The 23780-nt window shown below is 46.2% G+C and overlaps 2 long non-coding RNA genes across 2 annotated transcripts; both read right to left on the reverse strand.

Annotated features, from left to right (window-relative positions):
• Positions 1-4400: 4400 nt before the first annotated feature.
• Positions 4401-8426, reverse strand: LOC135386933 (uncharacterized). The gene is made up of 4 exons (XR_010420722.1): positions 8241-8426; positions 7882-8139; positions 7224-7480; positions 4401-5603 (listed from the first exon to the last, which is right to left on the reverse strand). It is a non-coding gene; the product is annotated as an uncharacterized LOC135386933 (long non-coding RNA).
• A 530-nt stretch (positions 8427-8956) lies between these two features.
• Positions 8957-9663, reverse strand: LOC135386934 (uncharacterized). Its single transcript, XR_010420723.1, has 2 exons — positions 9481-9663; positions 8957-9133 (listed from the first exon to the last, which is right to left on the reverse strand). It is a non-coding gene; the product is annotated as an uncharacterized LOC135386934 (long non-coding RNA).
• Between the last annotated feature and the right edge of the window lie 14117 nt (positions 9664-23780).

Here is a 23780-nt window from a genome sequence, read left to right on the forward strand (position 1 = left end):
AGGATACACATACCCTGATCTGAAGACACTATGCCTAACTCAAAAGCAATATGGGATCGACCCGTACGTGTTTATTTGCGAAACTATTATGAATGAAATATGGCCTGTGTGGTATAGAACAATGCGCACACTCAAGTAAACATGCAAAAAATACGTATAAGGTCTCTCGACCTACATGCCGCGATGCGCTCTACGAGATAAACAACACACTACAAAACTACATCAAACACTTTTTGTGCGGGGCAACTCTAATGAGCACCTTCATATAACCGACGAATGGTTCAACGAATGCACTTCGAGTGGTCACCATACATTCCAACGTCATTCATTGCAGTCGCGCTATGATGCTGCACAATATATGAAACTCGTGTAACAAGCCTGGCAATCGCACGATGTGCATGGGCAGAAATACGGCCTTCTTTCTTTGAAGACCAGTCCTCTGCAGGTATATGCTCAAACAATCACCAAGTCTCACGTTGTTGCTCAATCGCTCCCATTCCTGCACTTGTAGTAAAAGCAGCAAACGGGTGGACGTGAATGGCAGCTGAACGGTTGAACTGCGAAGTTCTCGAGCACATAATCACAATTTCACGCCGAAAATGATGTTGAGGTGAGTTCGTGGTTGTTGTTTCCATCGTTCAATAGTTCTCGGGATTACCTCGGACGAAACGCTCATCGTAGCCGGCGGCCATAACTGGATTTCCTCGCACACGGGAGAAGACGCCAGGGAAGTCAGAGAAAGCCTCAGCTTTCATCCAATCACACGCACGATTCTCTATCTACGTAGATGGAGCAGGTTTATCCCATCTACGTCACAAAAATGGCTGGGCCCATGGCTTGTTTTGGTTTCTTTGATGAATTAATTTTCGTAATAGGAAGACAAAATTGAGAAACGAAGGTGCGTTTCGGGGGCAGTTGGATGTGCTCGTTCTGAATATCACAACCGTTTCAACACATCGGGAAATCGCCGTAGCTGACTTTTAACTACTAAAAGAGGAGTAGCACGGCTCATGTGTACACCTCTGATCTTATGAAGGCGATCCCAAATAAGTTTAGAAGAAGAATTGGAAGACAGGGATGATACAAAACTGTGCCAAGAGGACCGCTTGGCTTGCTTTCGGGTCCACCTGGCTTTGGCTCTTCCCTTTTTGAAGAGAACAAGGTTTTCACTGGTGGGGTGTCTCCGAAATCTACCCCACACCCGATTTTGGGCTTTTCGTGTTTCTTCACACTCCTTGTTCCACCAGGGTTTTGGTCGCTTAGGCAAGCGGCCACAAGTTTCGGGAATACATTGTGTTGCTGCGTCAAGGATGACATTAGTTATGACGTGGTTTGCTTCGTCAGTTGTCATCCTATCAACAGGGATTAAAGACAGGTCGCATTTTTCAGAAAAAGTGTTCCAGTCGGCTTGTTCAAGTTTCCACCTGGGGGGACACGTTGTCAAGATATCTACTTGAGGCAGGTACTTCAATACCACTGGAAAGTGGTCACTTCCTAAAGGATTCTCTTTTACTGACCATTCTAAATCTCCAAAAAGAGATGGACTACATAGAGAAAGATCTAATGCCGAGAACTATTGTGTAGCGGAATGTACATACGTAGGAGATCCTGTATGCAAAAGACAGACGGAAGATGATAGCAAGACTTTTTTTTATCATCTTTCCCCGACAGTCGGTCCTTGTACTACGCCAGAATGGGTTGTGCGCGTTAAAATCGCCTAAAAGAATGAAAGGAGTTTGAAGTTGGCTGCATAGACCTTCTATGTCGTTTTGGGTGGTGGATGCCGTTGGCGGCAGATAAACGGAGCAGACAGTGACTACTCTGTCCAGGCACACCTGTACTGCTACAGCTTCCAACTGTGTATTGAGGTTAACTGCCCTGGATGGAACAGACGCTCGTGTGACAATCGCCACACCTCCAGATGAACGATTCGTGTTATTTCGATCATTTCGGAATATGTTGCGTCTACATAAAGGAGTCGGCGAGGTTGTATTCAAGTACGTTTCCTGGAGACAAAAGCATGCTGCATTATAGGTATCAAAAAGATCATTTACATCATCTAGATTTGAAAACAAACAACGGCAATTCCACTGGAGGAAGTGGTTCATAATGGCGGCAATTCCAAGAAGAAACAAAACGAAGCGCAGCACTTGGTTATGCCGACTGAGTAGCACTTGTTTCATTTAGGAGGTTGGACCCTTCGCAGGGGTGGCTTCTGTGGTTCGCTTGTCTTTACTCATCTTCCTCTGCCTTTTTCTCGTTTTTCTCTTGGATGCATTTCAGGGAGGCTTGATGATGACTTTTGCGACATTCTGTCGTCGTCATCAACCTCCATGCTTTGAGTGCTTTTTTGGGTGGGGGCTGTCACGCCTCCGTCCCAAATGGACTGCAGACCATCGGCTTTAGAAGGAGCCGTGGCTGCTTCTTTTTGGCCAGTTGGACGGCTGACCTCCGTCGCAGCTAGAGACACCTGGGTGTCCCCAGCTTCCTGTTGGGGAGTGTGGTGTGAAGGCTCAATAACCTGCGAGCAGGTTTGAGTCTCCACGGATTTCCTCTGTGGTGCCACTCCCCTGCGCACCACTTCGGAGAAACTGCCTTTCTTTTGAAATTCGTGTTGCGTTCTAGCCGCTTTATAGGAAATATTCTGCTCTGTTTTGATTCTGATTACTTATTTTTCATCTTTCCAGCGCGGGCATGATCTTGAGTATACTGGATGGTTACCTTGGCAGTTAGCACAACGGTATTTGGTGGCAATTTCCTTGCCGTTTCTTCTGATCATGATTCGTTTTGCGGATATTACGCCTTGCTCACTCAAACCCTCTTGGATCTCAGCTCGTCCTCTGAGATCACGCCCTTTGTCGTGTTCAATGTACGATGTGTGGTAACAGTTACAGTAATATCCCCAATGTTTTTCAATGTTTGCAATGCAGTGCTTTGCCGTTGGTTCTGAACTTCAACCTGGATGTCCCCAGTGTTCAGTTTTTTTGCCTTATATGATTTACCTATGACTTTTTCCAGCTCCTTTGCCACGGCAAAACGAGAGATTTTTGTCAGTGATTTTCCGCCTTCATTTGACTGTATGACAAGAAACTTGAGGAACCAGGGACCTGGGGTATGGTCAAGAAAATTCTGCGTAAGCCTTTCGCCCTGCTGAAAAGTTCTGGTTTTAAATCAAACCAGAACTGGTATGATTATACCAGTTTCTGGCTTTGCTGATAACCATCTACACCAGAACTGATGACTAGATACCAGTTTCTAATATCTCAGGTATGTGACGTTACAAGTTTCTGGTATGGGTCACACCAGGAGAACAGACACACTGACATGAACATATAACAGCAGTGCATGCATCCAGGTTTGACTAGTTATCAGAAACACCAGCCATACTAGAAACTGATGTATGCTGTACCAGTGTTGCCAATACCATATCAGCAGCGCCTGCATCCCGGTTTGAAGACTTGTCAGAAACACAACTCATATCAGAAACCGATGTTATATTGTACCAGCACTGCCAGCTAGTATACTTCATACCAGTGTTAGAAGGTGCTGACAAAATATCAGTGACGTGTAGAGATACCAACATCCCCTTCTGTTAAAGTACATTGTCACCTATGGAATCCATGAGAGTCAATTTTAGCTACTGTCTCAGCAAACTTAACCATGCAAGCAAGAATTTGGGAAAATGCAAAGTAATATATATATATATATATATATAATATAAAAGCAAACCAGGGGCACAAACCAGAATATTTTTTTTAAATTAAGCAAAGCATCTCTATGGATTGAACTCTGTGCAACTGGTATCAATATTAGGGAAACAAAAACATATGAACATGGAATGTTAAAAAACGTATAGACTCTGAAATATGGGTGTGGTGAGAAAAGCAGATTTATAGTCACGGGCTATGTGGTTACTGGAATGAAGTGGTCAAAGTTATGCAAATGCATATCTGTAAAAAAGAAGCCTAACCGGAGTACTGGAGCAGGCACAAAAATGGCACACACACAAAGTGCACAACGTAAGCCTCAATGCCTAAAGTATAGAGCAATTGAGAGATGTGCAATTCAAATCCCACCACTGTCTGGCATTTTAGACGACTGCCATATTTCAACACAAATGAATTATAGTATTATTATACATTGCCTTCTTTTGTATTTTCTTTTTCGTGCCCTCAGTCCTCTCTAATAAGAATTTGTATGTCCTCCTCACCACCTTCTCTGTCCCCTTTCTCCGATGTACACTAGTATAAATATCTCTACCAATTCCATCTCTTCCAGTTCAATGTATCGCACCTGACGAAGGAAGGACTCTGTCCGAAAGCTTGTTTTTAAGTTAAATAAATGTTTCAATCTCTTTAAGTACTTCTTTTATTGCACAAATTGGGAAAAATGGGTGAAAAGTGAATAAATTTAACATTGAAACATTTAAATAATTTATTTTAGTAAAGGAGAAGCTTCTTTAGTAAAATATATTTCTTATATATTGCCCGGTTTCAGAAATGCTGGTTAACTTAGAACCGAGATCAAGCATTGCTAAAACTTGAAGTTTACGCTCCATTCTTTTTCGCAAACGCTACTTGGTGACGTGATAAATCTTTCAGTAATAATAACTGCCTTTGTGAAGCACACTTCAGTATTAAATTCAATTTAAGGGACTCTTGATCGCGGTTCTCTTTAAATATTTATCTTAATTACACTTCTGTTCAGAAGCAGGGGTTACTGTTACGAGTTGTCCTTTGGTGACTGCAGTAATTAAATCACTCGTGGTTCATTGCTTCACAGTCAATTATGATATTTTCACTACACACCCTCAGTCACGGTAATGTCATTTGCCAGAGTACACACATATATCCTGTTTTCATTTTTGAAACCAAGGAGCATACAAACTGAGTGCACTTCTGTGATGGGGAACTCTGTTAACACACCACTAGATGAAATGAAGCACTCCACGATGTGATTGGGGTAATGAGTTTCCTCTTCTGTGGGAATCACCTCCTTGCAAAGGAGGATACATGCTTTTGAGGCATCTGAGGTCACCTCAAGTGCACGACAGATGATGTAGAAGTCACCTTGATGCCTTTGAATCACTGTGCTACTGGTCCTTTTTGCACGGCGGTACTTTTCACTTGTGTACACCTTACGATTATAAATGAATCGCACATACTCTGAAGCGTGCACAGGAGCAGGGTAGCCTGCACTTTCAAGAGCTCCCTCCTCTTCAACCGAAAAACTCTGAACACGTCTCCCACGACCAAGGAGGCTAGCACCCTGAATAGCGTTTGCCTTTTGAATGTGCGGATAACCCAGCATCTGCTGACACACAGCTTCTGCTGCTTCTGGAAGATGTAGGTCACAAGGCAGCAGCTCAACTTCCTGCGACACTGCCACACGCTCCAGCACTTGTTGGGGAGAACCCTTGGCAGAATTAATGCAACTTACAAGCCGTCCATTTCCGGACTCGAACACAAAAGCCGAGTGTGCCCACAATGGTCCAAGCTTGCCCACAGAGTTTGAAAGGTGCAGGAGTTGATGCATATTGAAAGTCATCATCTTTGAGCCGTACAGCTTTAGAGTTCGTTCAACAAACTGCTTCAGGAGGGACTCTAGAACACAAGAAATAAGCAAACCACAATCAATTAATGAGTGATTCCACGCAAAATCAAGCAGGTTTGTACAGTCAACATCTTCGATTTCCTTCCAACATATACGGAGGCTTAGTGTCTATGAAACACATCAGCAGTGGAATTTCAAATTATGTTATTCCTATGGCAAAGGTCATGGTTCCTCGTGGAAGTCCAAATGATCAGCATCCAAAAAATAAGTCCGCTGTTGTACAGGACATTCCCTTTTATCAGTCACAGAATTTTATAAAACAGCTGTGAGAGCAGTACTGCCATTCTTGCAGGTTGGTTACGTGGTCAATGGCGTAGGTTGCAGTTATTCTGTAAGACAATGCATGCAACTACTGGACGAATAATTAAGAAACACCTGTTAGTTAACTTGTCAATCAACGTCAATTTCATTATGTTGTCGATGCACTACCGAAACTCTAATCACCATCATCATCATAATTAATGTAATTAATTTGTGTTCTGGGAAGTATGATAGAACTTGAGCCAGTCATCATTCAATGCCATCGTCCTTGTTGAACACCCTGAGAAAAAATATATTCGAGGCAATAAATCCCTAAACTTCGCTATGCAGATGTGTCGAAAACAGAGCTCTGCCCGTCCGAAATGAAACCAGCCAGGAGTGTAGCTCAGCCCTCTTATATTTAGAAGAATTTAGGAAATTTTGAGGAGGTTATGAGGAAAGAAATTATGTGCATTCCCTAGGAGGTGTATGTAGAATATCAGCGTTTTTTGCATGATTTTGTCTTTCTTTAACATTGGAGGTGCCTTGAGCTTGATAAAATCAAGTGCTGTTCAACAGTCAGCACCTCCCAATATTTTTGCGTTTTTGCCTCGTGAAGAAGGGGGCATCTAACATACCCAAGACCATATGGAATGGGGACCCATACCGTTACATCATAAGAGTCCAAGGTCAGAACTCCTTTCGGGCAAAGTGTACATTTAATTTTTGACAAGTTCGTGTTCATGCAGCAGCTCCAAGAAGCACATAAGCTACTGTATGTACTAGATTAATTTCACATAAAAATTAGAAGCTAATCAGCATTCATTGTTTAACAAAGCAATCGAGAATATCGATCATTTATAAAAACAACACTTCTGAGATGATGTTTTCATCATGTACAGCTCCAGTCTATGACGTGATGTCATCTAGGATGTCAGAAAAAAACCTGAAAAAAAAAAGAAGCTTATGTCCTACATACTCCTTCCCTGATTAAATGCACCCAATTTATTTTTTTTTAGTAATGTGAGGAGACTGATCTTCACCACTGGCTGATTCGGCTAGGATGGCCCATCTACCAATGCAGTGGCATGACAACAAAGAAAACTGTTTTACAGTAATGCTATCAGTTAGCTGTACTCACAGTACTTAAATTGGGGATGAATATTTGCATGATCAGCTGTTACGCTAGTTCTACACAGGACCCAGTGTTATACATAATAGTAATCTATGTGTTCTACTTCTGATACAGCAATGAAAAGATAAGCTACATCTGTGGATCTAAGTGCTTGCAGGAACAGTAGCTTAATGTGTTACATTTCGGAGGTGTGTGATTTGATTTAGCCTGATGTCGATACCGTGCTGCTGAATACCTGAATGAGTGAGTGCTCTTTGTGAGACTGTCGTCGTGTTCAGCATCCATATAGCCCGTACAAGTAGGCACCAGTGGTTCCAGTTAGGTTGAGGTGGCAGGCCCTCTAGACAAGGAAGACTGTAGTAGAGAAGCCAGTTCCTCCACTCACTGGCTTTCCAGTGGCACCGTTCAGAGATGGCACGAGGTAACCTGGTTTTACAATGTGGAGGCTTAAGTGCCTTCAGGCGCCTGTTCAGAATCTCTGTTGTACTTGGGCTGCTTGTTACGAAAAGGAAAAAACAATATCAAAATTTTTAGCTCGAAGACATCAAATATCAAAATTTTCAGTTCGAAGACTTCTACAGTACAAATGCACTAGTGCCAAGTTATTTTACGTTATTCTATTGCAAGCTTGTTTTCCTTCCTGAGGGTAAGTTAAGAGGGCAGCAAAGTAGGATTTCACATGTGCGAGAGAAGGTTGCTAAAAATCATGTTAATGCCACTAAATGTGTGATTTAAACTTGTCATGCCTGGAGGCTGGACTTGAGGCATAGTAGTAGTAAAAAAGCAACATGACACATACGATCTTTCTTCAGGAGTAACGAAAAATATTCTAGCCTTCCCTGTGTGCTGCTACACTAAAGACATGATACAGATACAATCTGAGCCATACTTGCCTATGTAGAAGCGTTCCTTAGAGTTTGAAGTATCAAGAACATGATCAGTAACTTGCTTGGCGACACCCAGCAGCACTGAATGCATATATTCAGAAGCTTGACCCCAGACAACATCGTAATTTGTTAAGTTAATTAGTGGAGAGGGCCCCTTGGAGCCGTTGACCTACGTCTCACACTCCACTGCGAGCTCCATGTCTCGGATGACCCTGTCTTGTGTCCTCTCCTCACCCGGTTCTCCACTCGGAAATCTCACTGCTCCTGCAGTCATAAAGCAGAAACAAATTTGTGTATACATGTACCATTTCCATAGCGAATACAATTACTCTTGAAGATGAAGTATATATCATCAATATGCTCACCACGCACCATGCACCAAGGGCAGCTGAAGAATCCACTGAACATGACCTGGTTTTGTACTGCCGCACGTGCGGGGGCATCCACGCTACAGCAAATGCCATAGACCTTTGAAGATATTGTTGTAGAGTTATGTGTCCAAATAACTGGTGGCATGCGCTCTACGTGATCCACAAACTTGCTGAGGAAAAGTGACATGTTAGGATGCTTGCTGCCAAACCACAATCCAGCAAGACAGGTGTTTGAGAAGCGTTCTAACACCGGTACTTTGTTGATTATGAATTGCAGTGGCCAAATGGAGGATTTGGATGATTTAAATACGGGGCTACCGTCAGTGTTAAACGTCATGGTAAGATCACCCCATTGCAGATTACCATTACGTTTTAAATCCTAATAAATGCTTCCACTGGTGATAAGTAGTAAAAGAATAATACGACTTAGCGAGCAATTTGACACCTCCCTCCTCTCTCACCCCCCCTGTTACCCCCAATTTTGCAATTTGCACGCCCACCCAATTTTTTAAAATTTTTTTTCGATTTTTCACTTAAAATCGCTCATACACGCATAAGAATGCGATAATAGAGCGTAGAATATAATTTTCAATTAATAAATTCAATTACTATTCATTCCAACGAGAGAGAGAGGAGGAAAATATCAAATTATCGTTAAGTCGTGTTATTCTATAATGAGACACACGAAAAGAAGCGCACATACGCATAAATGCACTTTCTAAACTCATTTAATAATTCAAGTCATTACTATACACATTCAATTCATTAATGTGTCAGTCCAGGTTCGGTAACAGCATCAGCCCATGGGCGCCGCCATTTGCAAAGCGTCACACCAGGCAGGTCGGAAAGCATCACGTCAGGTGGCAGCACCGCTGTCATCATGGGGACTTCCGTGGAATGCAGAAAGAAACAAAACAAAAAAAGTGCTAACGAGGGGAAAACACGCGCGAAAACAGGCACACACACACACACAAAATTTTCACCATCGCGAATATGTGCGGGCATGCACCGACGAGTATAGCAACAAGGGTCATTGACAGAATGGCGTACAAGGGAATTGCGAACATGTTTGGGCATGCACGGACAAGAATAATAACAACAAGGGGAAGACTTTCTGCTAATCGCAACAAGGTAAATCGACAAACATACACTACTCCAATACACGCTGACAAGTAATCGCAGTTAGGGGGTAGGTAAACGCGACAACAGAAGAAGTATTAAAACGACAACTCACCGACATCCAAGCATATCTGTGTGCACACACACCGCCCTCCATCTTCTTTACATGACTAAAGAGTTCACCAGCACATCAACGGTCACGATACGAGCGACGCGCCAGACGTCCGCACCCGACGAGAGGCAAACAGAAAACTGAATCTCGCGCCGTCTCCGCGGAGCATACGTCACACGCGCGCGCGCGCGCTCGCAGCGCCACCACGTCTGCCGTCGGACGTTTCGGTTTTGGTCTCGTCGCCCTTCACGTCTCGCGCGCTCGCAGCGCCACCACGTCTGCCGTCGGACGTTTCGGTTTTGGTCTCGTCGCCCTTCACGTCTCGCGCATGCGCTTCGAGCACGGTGGTGGTGGTGGTGGAGGATTCGCTTTCGTTCTGACGCCCATTTCTTTACGTTTTTTATTTGGAAGCGCCGTATAAAGGGAGAGCGCGCTATCCGCGCGTTATCATTCAGACCAATACTTGGAAAATACCATGTGTGGTTTATTCTCCTGCGTTTCTCGCCGTCGCCAGGAAAAGACAAAAAACGAAGAACTTCGCGAATTTATTCGCGGCATCGTGGAGGAAGCTTTTCAAGTCCACCGCCTGGAATGGTTGCAAGCACGTCAAGAAATGTGTCAGGACAAGATGAAGACGCTCGACCGCATCTTAGCGGCGGACAGACTGACGAGAAAAAAGGTCCACCTTTAGTCTGGATAATCTGTATTGGGAACGCAGTTCGGACCTCGAGGACGACGACGACGACGTGTAAATAAAAGGGATGTATTTCTCTACGAGTCTCAGTCTCTTCTTTTTCTTCGCGCAACGTGTGCACACACGTGATGTCTAACCCCGAACCTTTTCGTTTCCGCCATCCTTTTCGTTGTATTTTAAGCGGCCCCTCCATGTGCGGTAAATCCACATTCGTAACGAACGTGTTGAGGAACCTGAACAACGTCGTGGACAAGCCTCCCTCGCAAATATTCTACGTGCAGAAATATGCGTCACCGAGCATGCAGGACGAATTTGGGGACTCCGTAAAATTTACCAAGGAGCTACCTCGCGAATGGGATACGTCGCGCGCCACGCTCATCATCGTCGACGATCATATGACCGACGCCAATTCCTTGAAGGAGGTGACCGATCTTTTCATTCGGGGTTCTCACCACGCCAACGCGCATCTTCTTACTCGTACAAAACATCTTTTTCAACAGTAGCCATTTTAGAACTATATCCTACAACGCCAGTTACGTCGTCCTGTGGCGCACCGTGCGCAGCGTGCACCAGATGGAAATTTCGGCCAACAGCTATTCGGTAGAAAAAGATTAGAGTATTTTCTGGACGCATATAAACAAGCGATGTCGTCACCCCACGCTTATTTACTCGTGGATCTTCACAACTATACGCACGAGGACCACAGGTTGCGTAGCAATATTTTTCCGGGAGAACGTCAATGTATCTACGCTCCGAAATGAATCTCCGTCCTCATCTCACTTTACTCAAAGTACTTTCCACTTTACCCCCTCCGCGCCGTCGTCACGTCTTGAGACGTTCTTCCTCCTCCGACATGAAACACCTCTCCGAAATTTGTCTCAATGTATTGAACGGAAAAGTGTCGTTGGCTCCAGATACGTTCGCGCGTTTGAAGAAGCACAAACGCTTCTTACGCCGGCTCGCATACAAAAAGATTCACAAGACTCCGCAACGTTTGAAGCACTATCTGTCTCAGCAGCGAGGGCAGGGCGTTCTTTCGTCGGTGGTTCCTCTCCTGCTTTCCGCCGTGTTGAACCTTTTCGACAATGGCCAAGAGAATTGAAGTGACCAGTTCTATCGGAAATATTCTTTCTTCTAAGGAGAGTGACGACGTCAAAGTGAAACTCATACTGCAGGCACTGTACCGCATACTCAAGCAGTACGGATTCGATCCCTACGACAATAAAAACAAGACGTCCGACGCTACAAATGACTTTGACTATTCGCTCCTCTCTCCAGAGGTTGACGAAGAGGAAGCGGAAAGAGTCGTCTCGGAATTAAAAAAAGTTATTTCCTGGGATAGCGAGGGTTGTGTCTCCGTGTCGGGCAAGCCCATCAGGCACTCCTCCGTTTACGAACTCGTTAATTATTTGTTACAACGTAAGACGGGGAAGAAACCTTCCTGGTTCCCCAAAGTCTCGAAACTATTGCGCCTGATTTCCCTTCCCAAACCTCGCGAGTCTCAGCAGCAGCAGCAGCAGCAGCAAGCCTCAATTGCGTGGACGACTTATGGAGGGATATGAGAAACCAGAGGGTGGTTTGGGGGGCGTGGACCGCTATAGAAAAGCGCATCACTTGAGCAAAAAGAAGGCTCTTGCCATTCTCAGAAAGCTGGACGCCTACACCCTTCACCATCCGGTGAGAAGAAAATTTAATAGGAGACGCATCATCGCGCTCAAGATCAACGACGTGTGGCAAATGGATCTCGCCGACTTTTCAAAATACAAGAGATTCAACGGTGGCTACCGCTACATTCTCGTGGCGATTGATTCCCTCTCCCGCTTTCTGCGCACCCTCCCGCTAAAGACGAAGCGCCCCGCCGAAATGAAAAGGGCCATGATAAGACTTTTTCGGGGAGGTAACGTACCTACACGCATCTTTTGCGACAGAGGCGGGGAATTCTACAACAAGACCGTCAAGGAGTATCTCTCACGAAAGAAGGTACACATGTATTCTACCTTCTCTCCAGTAATCAAAGCATCGCAGGCAGAACGCGTGATACGCACTTTACGCGACAGAATATTCCGTTATTTTAGAGTAACGGGAAAATACCACTTCGTTTCCGCGCTTCCCAAGATCGTGCGCGACTACAACAACACCAAACACAGGACTTTGGGCATCAGCCCGTCCGAAGTCACACCCGAAAACGAATTGGAGCTGTTCAATAAGATAAATGGGAAGCCCGTCGTACCCTCCGTGAAAAAGAAGCTCAAACTGGGGGATAAAGTGAGGGTCCTACTACACAGAAAAGGTTTTCATAAGAGCTCGGAAGGGAGTTGGTCGCCTCAGATCTTCACCGTCTCCCGCCTGAGAGACACCTCTCCTCCCGTCGTACACCTGGAAGATTACCGGGGTAAGGAAGTGGACGGATCTTTCTACCCGGAGGAGGTACTCGTCGTAACCCGCGACGCCAATCAGCCTTGGCCAGTAACGAAAGTGCTGAGAAAGAAGCAACTGAACGGTCAGAGCTTCTCCTTGGTTCGCTGGTTCGGTTACGATAAAGAACACGACAGTTGGGTTCCGAGCAGCGACGTGGTCAAGATTGGGAAATGACGTCAGACATCTACGTCCACCTCCTCTCGAACGCCAGCATGGATAAGTTTCCTTCGAATAAACTCAATGCCTTCACGGTAGCTTTCGATACTCCCCTTCAACTCTCGGATCGCTATAAAGTCGGCCTGATGGATCTCAGCATAAGTAACGATTTTTTCAATATCGGATATGAAAAGCAAGATGCAAAAATCGAGGTTTCTTTCGAGGACACGGTCGAAGCCGGGAGAACTTTTCGCGTCACCTCGGATCTCGAGAGGGATTTGGGAAAAGCCCTTTCGGAATTTAACGTTTCTTTCGTTTACAATAAATCGCGATACGACTTTGTATTACCCGAAGACGTGAAAGCCGTGGAATTGGACCCTCGGCTCGCACAGGCGCTCGACTCGTTACTGGCATCACGCGAATCAGGTCGTGCGGTGAAGCCTCTTAAAATGAGCGAGCGCGAAGCCACCTCCATCTTATTGGAGCACGCCGCACCCGTCGCTTTCGGCGACGTCACTTTGAATTCGCAAACCACGTCCCTTCGTAACACACTCAACAAGTATTTCCAGACGCACAAGATGGAAGCAACGCTAGAATTCGCGGATAACGTCTACTCTCTGAAAACACCGAAAGAGTTCAACATTCCAGAACCTTTTTTAAAGCTGCTACAGTTCACACCCGTCGAGGGGCAAGAAGGAACTCTGCGCACCTCGCTCCCTGTAACGCGTCAATTTTCTTTCGTGATCAAGACGAAAATTCCTCGATCATTGCAAGTACATCTACCTCCCGGCTATTATGCTACTCCCCAAGCACTTCTGGATGCGATTAACCAACGCGTTGGTGAACGCGTGCACTTCAGCTTCGGTCGAGCCGAACAGAAATGTAAAATTCGGCTTTCCGAGGGAACCTCCACCCTAAGACTTTCCGAGTACCTGGCCGTGCTTTTGGGTTTCGAATCGCGTACCCTGTTCACATGGGAGGAGGAGGATGCCACGAGCTCAGTCGAGGTACTCCTGGAACCTCCATTTCACAACATAATCGTCTACACGGATATCGTAGAACCCACCTACGTGGGGAGCGGAAAAAAACCGATATTAAAAATACTACCCTTTTATTACGAGAAAGACAAGCACGTCGTTACCTACACGTTAGATAACATCCAGTATTTTAACCTGTCTCAATTCGAAATTCCCTCAGTGACGATCGTTCTCGCAGACGAAACGGGAAGACGTTTACCGTTGCGATCTAAAGGTAGAACCAATCTAACGTTGCATTTCAAATATGTACCGTAATTCTTCAAAAATAATCCCCGTGTATACGGGTCCCCTTTTTCAACGCGGTGGCGGTGTGTTGAGCAACATATCCAAATTTATTGTACCCATCTGGCAACAAATAAAACCTATCGCCAAGAAAACGTTGAAGCGCTTGGCGCGAAATTTGGCCGACGGCGAAGGAATATCGCGCGCAGTAAAAAAAACAGCAATTGCGACGGGGAGAGACGTGTTGGATTCCATGCAGGGCTCGGGGAAGAACAATGGGAGGATACGCCGCAAAAGACAACAAAAAGCCACACCTGTCGAAGCACCTGCAGACATCTTTGGTTCTTTTTGAGCGAGAGGGTCACATATCCACTTCGCTCCCGTCATGACGTCAACGAAAGGAAAAATACAGACTCAACGGTCACCGCATTGTCTTACGAGTGACGTGATGATATTCGACCGCCCTTCTGTTCAATACGGAGTGGAAGATACTTCGTACCAACTTTTTTATCCGGTCAACGGAGTAAATAATTCCGTGATAAAGTTTTGTATTCAAAATTTACAAAGGGCGCACTTGGATCTCTACGGTAGCTTTGTGTCTTTGACCGCGCGCATTGTTCGCGACGACGGGGAAGAAATGGACGAGAAAGATGTCGTTTTCCCAATAAACCATCTGTTGAGCGGCATGTTTAAGACGGTCACCGTTTATGCGAACAACAAGCTCGTCAGTTCCAACGAGTTGTACGCCTACAGGAGTATTTTGGACGTCGTGCTACATTCCGCGCCTATGGCTCAAGAAACAGTGCACGCGGCTGGACTCTATGTCGAGGACGACGAACATTTAAAGAACGATTACGACGTCTCGTCTCGCGGTCCGAAACAACGTTACGAAGCGACGAAGGGTGGAAAATACTTTAACCTGGTCGGTCAGATCAATACCGACCTGTTCCAACAGCCGCGACTGATGCTACCTGCCGTCGAAATTCGCATTATTTTCCTGTTAAACAACGACGAATTTAAACTCATGTCGGCGCCCAACGACAAGAAGACGTTAAATTACGAGGTGGACATCAAAGAGATGACGTTACACTTGAAAAAGGTGACGCTGGCACCTTCCCTCTTTTTGGAATACGAGCGGCGCCTTCAGAGCACACCTGCTATCTACGTCTTACGCGGATTGGAAACCAAAGTGCGGAGTTTGAGTGCCGGGAGCTTGGACGCTCACTTTGAAAACGTTTATCCCGAAAGGGTGTCTTCCAAATTATGCGTCGTCCTGCTCGCCACGTCCGACTTTCTCGGAGCCATCCAGTCGAACCCCTACAAATTCCGCCATTACGACCTGTCTCATTCGATGCTCTCCGTGGACGGTCAGCAAGTGCGAGCCGAGTACGACTTTAAGAACGACCTCGTCAAAATTCCATACTTTAACTTCTTGCAAGAACTGGGAGAGAAACATTTCAAGTATAGCTACGACCGATTTAAAACGAACGGGTTCCTTCTCTACTTCAACTTGGACGTGGACAAGTGTTCTTCTCCTTCGCATTTGAACGAGTGGCGAAAAGGAAACGTTCGCCTGCAATTACGTTTCGCTAAAGCCCTTCCACACGCGGTCACCGTCCTCTTGATTTCCGGGTGTCCCAAGCTCATGTGCGTCGACAAGGACCGCACGGTCACCTTCCCATAGAACAAATGTACGAGAGCGACATCTTGGAACTCGTGTCCCTGAACCCCCTCGCTTCCTCCATGCTGAGAGGCATTTGCGCTTCCGACGAAGCCTTCGTTTTACGCAAGCCCGGCTATTTAATCATCAATACCGAAGAGCGAAGAAATCGCGGGCAGCACTGGGTGCTTTACATGAAAAACTACGACGGGTCTGCAGTGTTTTTCGACAGCTACGGACTTCCCCCCATCGAAGCAAACCTTCGAAGGACTTTACTAGTGGACGAGTATAACGACCAGTGTATTCAATCACCCTTTTCGCCTTACTGCGGGCTTTTTTGTATCTACGTAGCCACACGCATGTCGAAACGCTACAGCTTGAAAAATTGTGTATCCATATTTTCCTGTAACCTCGAAGAGAATGACGAAACAATAAAACGTCTCCTCGTGAGCGAACTCGTTTCGTAAAAAATAGTCTATTTATTCACGACATACACAAGACCCTTGCGAGACGATCTTCCAACGTGCTGACCCGACGCTCGTCGTTGCCGGTCACCGTGACGTCGAGGGATGTGTGGAGAAGCCAGTAGCGACGGACGATAGGTCGGTTGAAACCCGCGTTGATGAGACACGGGTCAATTGACAGTCCTCGTTTATACTTTTCCAACAGCTCGAGCTTGTAATCTACGAATCGCTTCATTTTCTTTGTAATCCTCATGACTGGCGTCATGACTGAGACATGAATGAGAGTAGGCAACCGTTTTTTATTATTTATCGTGAGAGGTTACATGAGAGAGAGAGAGAGAGAGTTAGCATCCAGCTTTGGTTTCGTAGCCGGGAAGACAGCCCAAATACGGGCGAAGGCTCGAGTCTAACCAATGGCTGGGGTTTCTCGACCAAAGTCCACCGCAACGACAAGTTCTCAGCTGATCACCAATCCGCAAAAAGAACGTCTTCGGAGGAGGCTTGAAGGTTAGGACCAAGGGCAGATCTCCCGTCAGTAGCCATTCGTAATCTGCACGAAAGGAGTGTAAGAAGCACGTATTTAAAAAAAAAAAAAAAAGATACACGCACAGTCTTCTTCAGTCAGAGAGTGACACTGATGATCCATCTCCTCCATCTTCTTCTTCTTCTTGTTCTTGTTGCTTTACGAGACGAATTCCTTTACAATGCACGTCGAACGGTACCGTCCGACAGCCGAGAAACGGTCGAATCAATCGGTCCGTCCAATGCTTTTGCTCTGAAAAAATGTGACTGGTTATAGAACGCATTAAAAAAAAAAAAATAACGAGGAAGCGTACCTTTGGACCACAAACCACCGCAGTTGGTGCAGAAGAAGCGTGCGCTGCCAATCTCCCGAAACACGTGAGGTGGGAAGAAACCGACTTCACGAGCCGCAAAGTTGTTGAAAACTGAAAACGAAACACTTCAAACAAACTTTTTTTCTCAAAACGGGCATCACTTACGAGGATCTTCCAAGCTGAGCATGGTTTTCTATACGATTGCTCAAACTGTCGCTACTGCTTCGAAATTTATACTAACGTTTATTCCCTCTCTCTCTCTATCGTCCTTGAACGTGTTGGGACATGTTTGGAAACAGCGGTCAGAACCATCATTTGGAAGCAACGATAGCAACTGTTTCATTAACATTTGAATTTGCGCGCGCGCGCGCGCGCGTCATATTGAACGAGAAAATGGCGGTTTCCCGTAAGCGATACTATTACGCCGGATGCATGCGAGCGTGAGAAAGCACGGTTATAAGATGGACCGTTCCTCTTGCCACCTCATCTTCTATTCCCTGCCTATCATCAACCAACCAACCAACCTACCAAGCGATATGGCTCGTCGTTTCCAATCCATCTTCGACCTCCTTGTCCACATCCGTCCCCTCTTTGGTAAGTCTGTTCGACATTGTATAGCGTCTTGTTTATTTATTTATTTATTTATTTATTTATTTTATTTCATGCATTTCTGTAGGGTTTACAGTAATCGCAGTGGTAGAAGCGTTCTTCCAACTGATACCGGCGACGGGGTGCGACGTCCCCCGCATGGACGTGGAGGCCTTCTTTCAGTGCTTCACGTTCAGTGAGGACGTTGAAATTCAGGACGCAACGGTGGCAGTTTTCATGGGCTACTACGTGACTGAGTGGACGCAGATTGCTATGCGTCGGGGACTGGACGGAGAGCTATTTTTTAGACTCCCCCGAAACTTAGAGAGAGAGCTCTGTCTTGAAGGTAATCTTCCCCTAAGTTTTGAGGCCGCAGAGCGCCTCCTCCGGTCCCTCACCACTCAGTGGAACCAAGTGAGCAGTGCGGGATGGAGAGACATCCTCGAACGGTGGATGCGAACGCAAATCCCGTAAGTTTTCCGAGAGATCTTTCTTGTTCGATGTTTCATTCTTTTTGTTTATTTCTATAGGCACGACCCTTGGATCCTCGATGAACATGACGAGGAGGAGGAGGAGGAGCAAGGAGGAGACGTCGACGAGGTCGAATAACTGTATATACCGAATAAAAATTTTCCCTGTCTTCATTCTCTCTCTCTCTCTCGCGCGCGCGCGCTAGCTAGCTAATCGTTCATGAGAACCCTGCTCAATAGAGGAATACGAAACCGTGCAACCTGAGCATGACAAGTGAATATGTGGGAGCAACCTACAACATGCACTCAGTCAACCAGTTAGTCTTCCTTCGAAACGTCCATCCGAAATTCGCGATGAGGCGTTTCGAAAGTGTGACGCACTTGTTGCGGGACATGGAGCCGTCGAGTGGTGAGTGCCCATCATCATAGAAAGTGTTATTTATTTATTTATTTAACATTTGCATAGGGTACACCATCCTGGGTATCGTGTCGCTGTTTTTTCGACTGATGGATTACAACGACGTCCCCAGGGTGGTCTTCGAGGACTTTTTAGAGTTCCTCGTTTTCCCCCTGGACGACGTCGTTGAGGAGGCCCTCAACACCATCCTCCTCGCCTATTACAGGGTGGAATGGGAGGGCAGGGGTCTACATCGCCACCCTTTATACCAGAACCTTGTGTCAGTGCCCAGGAGCCTGGTGGATGACCTCACCGACCTCGATGTCGATGAGGGCATCCCCCTATCCACTGGAATGATCGGGGAGATTATGCACTCACTGATCTTCCAGTGGAATACCTGCGCGCACAGGCGAAGCGGACCCCAATTCGTAATCCAGTAAGCTCTTTATTATTTTATTTTTGACAAGATAATCACTCTCGTGATTCTATATTAGCAGGTTGATAGTGCACGACCCGGAGGACGTAGGGCGAGGACGCTAGGTTAGGATACTCGTTAAAGAAAAGTTGTCTTCCTAACGGTGCTTTTGATTTCATCCTAGACCCTCCCTTCTTTTTTTTTTTTTTTTTTGCACGTGGTAACGTGCTTCGAAACAACGGTTACAACAAACACAAGCAACGTGATGAAAACAGGAGGCTGGACACGAACCCTCATCTTCTGTGTTCCAGCCTGAGAACATCAATTGCCATCATGTACAAGCAACGAGCTTCGAAACAATGGTTACGGTGACAACAACAACAACAAGACAACAAAAATCAAGGAGCATCGAAACGACGGTTACGACAGAAAAAAAAAAAAAAGGTGGAGCTTGGAACGCAAGTGTCGATTTCACTCCGGTAAGACTGAGAGGGGGAGAGAAAGAGGAGAGCGGTGTCAACTATAAAAAGACAGTCTTCGCAGGAATTATTGCAAGCCCGCAAGGGCCATCCCTCAACGACGTGGACCGTTTCGTGGAAAACAAACATGTAAGTCGAATGTGTTTGATGATTGCTATGTTTGTTCTAAATTTTGTACTTTTAGGGGATGATAGTCGCTGACACAATCTTTCATCACGCACAAGTTCTACAGGGGCACCGTTAACTGTGTCCATCCTTTCCCCAACAACCACAACATCAACAGAAACAACTACTACCTCAAGTGTTTCTTATCAAAAAGGAAGAGTGAGTATTATTTATTTATTTTTTTTTTAGAGGGGGAATCTCGTATTGATTGTGCTTGGTCGCAGTGCCACGCTGTCTCGTATGCCAGTACGACCCCATCGACGCCATGCTCGTGGCCGTAGAAAGAGAACACGAGGATAGAATAGAGAATCTCGGTAACAGCCCGATAGTCATTTCAGATGATAATGATGATGATGATGATGATGACGAAACACTTATCAGTCCGTCTTTTGTAATGAATCAAACAGATGATGAAAACGACGACGACGACGACGAGCCCCTAGATGGGCACGACAATGCAGACGAACTACTCATGTGGGAAGGGGATCAGTCGTATGCAGATTTCATTCCTCTGTCTGGGTGGGTGGGAGTTGAAACACCAGATGCAAGCCCAGAATTTCGATGGGAAGATGTCCCCGTGGAGGGTCGCAGAATCGTAGAATTACGAGAACACGTCGTAGAGAATCATCCCTCCGTCACGGAGAGACGATTCCTTCCTTTTTTTGTCACAGATGAGGCATTTGACGGAACGGCTACTAGGTACACGCTTCTCTGTTCCCCGCACGACGACAACGTTAACGATTTGCGACTCTATCTACCGAGCATAGCTCCTGTAATCATGCGCGTCCTGGAAGCTTATCCCATGCCTTTCAAATTTTGTCTGTGCTCGAAGGCGCTCATGGTTAAGGACGGAGCCGACGGGATAACTTCGCACCTCCTTCACGTAAATCTTCACATGAGAGTGGTTTATAACCGTCAAGAAATCGAAGGCGCGTTAAATGCTGCCATCGCAGAGTCCTCGCAGCGCGTCGAAAACTATTCGAGAGAAGGGTCGGGCTTCACTTCCAGAGACGTTCAATGTGTCGACCTAAAAATAATACGTTTGAAACCGAAGCGGATTGGGTGCACTATCGAACTTCCCGCGTCCTTAAAGAAAAAAAGAAGGATCCTGACAAACGTCAAGCTACCGTGGAACCACGAAAATGAGTGTTTCAAGTATAGCGTGCTGGCGCTCTTACATCCGCTAAAAAATAACCCCAACGATTTCGTCAGATACAGAAAATACACGGATCCTACGAATCCGGAGACGCGCGTAACGTACTGGCCGCCCTGCTTCCCAGTCACTTACGAAGACATTTCCCTGTGGGAGAGAAAAAACAAAATCTCCGTGTACATCTACGTGTTCGACGAGCAAACCTCGACGGTGAGCACGGGGAGGGTTCCCTCTATGCTGTATACGGATAAAGTACATTTGCTTGAGGTTAGGGGTCATTTCTATGGAATCAGAAAATTTAGCACTTTCATGGGACGAAGTGACTATTTTTATTGCGAGAAATGCACCAAGGGGCATCTAACGAGAGAGGCGTTGGAGCGCCACGAACGCCTATGCCGGGACGTAAATGAAACGATTTTGGAAATGCCAAAAGCGGGAGAAAGCGTCTCCTTCAACAAGATACAGTACATGCATCCCTACCCGTATTTCGCGGTACTGGACACGGAAAGCGTTTTGGAAAAGGACGCGCTCGTTAAGGACGCAGTGAGTGTGCACAGGATGAGCTCGTACTGCATCGTTCTAGTAAGAAGTTGCGATGGAAAAATAATGGACGCAGATGGGTATTTGGGACCTAACGCGTCAGAAAAATGCTTGCTCGCGCTCAAGGGATTTAGCGAACAAATCGATAGGTTGAACCGCCTCCCCTCTCCGTTGGTCATGAGTCCGGAAGACCACCTTTGTCACCAATGCGCAACACACTGTAAATATTGTGGGGTAGAATTTAACCGTCAGACGCGGAAGGTCTCGCATCACGACCACACCTGTTTCGTAGAGCCCGGATCCTCGAATTTTGTCGCGACGCTGTGTGATACGTGTAACCTTACGTGTCGTAACACCAAAGAACTCGTCGTGTTAGTGCACAACCTGCAATACGATTTGAGCTCCCTTCTCCGCCACATGCACGTTCTAAATCTGGGTGAACCGTGGATCTTAGCTTCGAGTTCGGAAAAGATAAGAGGGTTCAACATTGGGGATCTCCATTTCCGCGATACTACACAGTTTTTCAACCTCTCCTTGTCGAACCTGGTGGAAACGCTGCTTACCAGCGGTGACGAAAGCGCCTTCCTTTGTACGCGCCAAATGTTTGATGACCGTTTCCGCTGTCTCCTAAGGAAAGGCGTTTATCCGTACACCTTCGTCGACAGTTTCGAAGCGTACGATTTGCCCGCGCTACCGCCAAAGGAAGCTTTCAAAAATGACCTGAACGATGAAGATATCTCGGACGAGGACTATCAGTACGCCCGTGATATTTTTGAATATTTTGAATGTAGCAACCTCGGCGATTACACGTGTCTCTACGTCACGCTCGACACCTGTCAGCTCTGCGACGTCGTGCTGTATTTCAGGAAGATTACGCTAGAGACGGATGGGATAGATATCTTACGCACCGTATCCCTCGCCAGTTACGCGTGGAGCAGCGCACTGAAGCTCACCAAAGTCAAACTCGAGCTCATGAGCGATCGTGAAATGTACGAAACGATCGAAAAGGGAATCAGGGGAGGCATTTGTAACAGCTTCCACAGATATTGTCGGGCTAATCACGAGGGATGCGACGATTACGACCCTCAACAAGAGAAAAAAATTATTCAGTACTTAGATGTAAACAGTTTGTACGCTTATGCCATGACTTTCCATCTTCCGACAGGTGGTTTTGAGTGGGTCGATCCTTCCAGCTGGGGCGATATCGATTTTCTCAAAATTCCTCACGATTCAGAAGTGGGATACGTGTACGTGGTAGACCTGTCCTATCCCGAAGAACTGCACGCGCTCACGAGGGATTTCCCTCTGGCACCCGAACACAGAACCGTGGACGAGGGTCAACTATCCCCCTACCAAAGGAACTTGAAGGAGGCATTGGCACTGAACGCGCCACCCACGAGGAAATTGTTACTGACATGTTACGACAAAGAAAGTTACGTCGTGCACTATTATCTGCTCGCTCTCTACGTGAGGTTGGGCATGAAAATAAAACACATTCACGCCATCCTCTCGTTCCGCCAAGACAATTTTTTGTCCGCCTTCGTGCATAGAAACCTCGCATTGAGGAATGCCTCAACCACGAAATTCGAGCGTTTACTGTATAAGACCATAACAAATAGCACGTTCGGGAAAACGATTCAAAATGTGAGACGCATGAAGAGGTACACCTTAGCCTACTACAAAGAAAGCGCGCTCAGAAAAGCTAGTTCCGTCGACTTCCAGCATTTCCACATCCTGAGTGACAAGTGCGTCTTGTACGAGACGAAACAGCGTCGTATCAAATGCACGCACCCCCTTTATGTGGGCTTTGCCATTTTAGAGATATCCAAAGTCCGAATGTACAGCTTCATTTACGAGTCGCTCTTTTCTCGCTTAACCTGTCCAGTGCAGTTGATCTATGGAGATACGGACAGTATAATTTTTTCTCTCACGTGCGAGAGCCTCGTAGAGCAGCTGATGAAAATTCAGCACGAGCTAGATCTCTCCTCCTATCCACCGGACCATCCACTTTTCAACGCCGAGCACGCGAACCAGATGGGGTACTTCAAAGACGAAACGGGAGGAGGAGTTATTCAGGAAGTCGTAGCCATCTGAGCCAAAATGTACAGCATTCTCTTGGCCGGAACACACAAACAGATTGCGAGAGCGAAAGGAGTTAAGAAAGACGTGGTGAGGAGACACTTATTGCACGAAGTGTACCGAGATTCTCTATTCAATGAAAGGACAGTCTCTCAGAAGCAGTGCACCATCCAGAGCATAAAGCAAACAATGTACACCATTTCGAGAGTCAAGAAGAGCTTGGTCCCCTACGATGACAAGCGCTATCTGGTCGACGCCGTACGTTCCTTTCCTTACGGCAGCTGCGAATACGAGGGTAATTTCCGCTCTGTGTGTCTCAATGCATTGTAACAAAACACTCTCGTTTTTTGCAGCACCGGAAAACCCGGAAGAGAGCCCTCGAACGTCATCGGGGATTGAGTAATACAACAAAGGACCAAGTCTGTGCACGCGTTGTCATAATAATCGAGAGAGTCTAAAAAATAGTAAAATTGTAGCTCAGAAATATAGCTTCTGTCTTTCGCGCGCGCGCGCGCGCGCGAACGCAGGAA

Source organism: Ornithodoros turicata, chromosome 3, assembly GCF_037126465.1.
Source record: "Ornithodoros turicata isolate Travis chromosome 3, ASM3712646v1, whole genome shotgun sequence".
Taxonomy (NCBI): Eukaryota; Metazoa; Arthropoda; class Arachnida; order Ixodida; family Argasidae; genus Ornithodoros; species Ornithodoros turicata.